Here is a 1739-nt window from a genome sequence, read left to right as displayed (position 1 = left end):
GCCCATAGGAAGACGTTACTTGGATATAACCTAACGGAATATCTTCAGAACGGCTCCAAATGACACTAAACTCATATGGGTGAGTAGAACATGATGTAATAACGTAAAATCAAGGGCCAAATGTAAAAAAAAAACAGCGTTTCCCTTTAACAGTCTGGTGCAGGCGTTGAAAGGTGTTGTTTATGATGGATGGAAGCTTGGACAGCACCCTCCTCTCAGCCACTTCATTCAATAAGTCCAGAGTGCAGCCTAGGACAGAAAAGACCTTTCTCACCAGTTTGTTCAATCTCTTTCTGTTCCACTCTTCACTGCCAGGGGCCCAGCAGATGCCAGCATAGAGGAGGGCTGAGGCCACCATAGAGCCATAGAAGGTTTTAAGCAGGAACCTGCTTTCTCCAAAGGATCTTGGCCACCTCAGGTGGTGGAGGGGGTTCTAGCCCTTCTTCCATCTAACCACGTCTCAGTGAAGTACATGACACTAGCTGCATGGGCAGCGCCATCTCAGGGATGAAAAGTGGTCGTTGTGTCCTCCAGCAGCCTAAGCCTATAGCAGCATACCTTTAGCGATAGCTCGTGATAACCTGAGGCACTCTTGTATAAAATAATATAACTCATTGTTTCAGCCCCCTGGATTAGTAACCTTTTGTTCTATTGAAGTGTTCTCGGTGTAGTTTTAATTTCTTCCACTAGATGGCCCACAGATTGCATTATTGAACAGATTTCATTATTTTGCTGGTTGGAGAGAGATCAGCATGGCATAGACATTTTTTATTCTAGCCTGTTAACTGTGTGCATAATCCAGAAAAAAACACACAAACCATGGATAGATTTAATCTCATGATGTGACCTGTATCGAGGAATGTGGACGCCTTATTAAAGTTAAAAAGATCAATTCTGAACCTGAACATTCTGTTATGTCATCTCAACTCGCCTTAACATATAAAATTGATGTCCTGAACGGACACCCTGCAGTGATTGCTAAATTTTCTGTTTACTGATTACAGTCCTTGTTACAACTCTAACTATAAGCTTTAGAAAGTCCTTGTTACAACTCTAACTATAAGCTTTAGAAAAAAAGTAATGTTTAAAGCCTAGTACTAAAATTAGACAGTGTGCCTGCCTCACGGACTAAAACTGGTTGTTGTTGTCCATCGGAGAGTCTTTCCTTAGATAGCCTCCCATTCTGTCTTACAAATTTCAGGAGCTACTACAAAACCTGCAGATTGAGAGTGAAGTACTTAGGAACAGAAAGTACAATCAGATCTCTGATAGAAGATAGAGCTTAGTTTTTAGGGCTTTATAAGTGGGGAGGAATTTAAAATGTTGAATTCTATTCTGGATTTAACAGGAAGCCAGTGACAGCCTTAAAATGATAAATTCATGGACTGGTGTTCTAATAAATATATCTGTCCATTTGTATAAAATTATTTGATAGCAATCTCTCCTTCAATGCTGTATATATGTAGCTATATTCAGGGGCGGGTTTAGGAAATTTGGGGCCCTAGGCAAAGACAGGCAGGGGCCCCTCTGAATTGAGAAGACAACACATAAAACAGACCCATTATACAGATATAGAAATGTTATTAGAATAGACATCCATTGTTTGTTCTACGTTTTGTCCCTCTCCCCTACAGCTGACTTTTCATGCCCTCTAAAAAGGAATGAAAGATTTTTTCCAAGCACTAAGCTCATTTAGCTGATTTCTCCTTCCTGTGTTTCCAAAAAGGCCAAAGTAAATA

The sequence above is a fragment of the Cyprinodon variegatus genome, unplaced genomic scaffold, assembly GCF_000732505.1.
Source record: "Cyprinodon variegatus isolate N-32 unplaced genomic scaffold, C_variegatus-1.0 Scaffold886, whole genome shotgun sequence".
Lineage (NCBI taxonomy): Eukaryota > Metazoa > Chordata > Actinopteri > Cyprinodontiformes > Cyprinodontidae > Cyprinodon > Cyprinodon variegatus.
Note: the sequence above shows the minus strand (reverse complement) of the source record.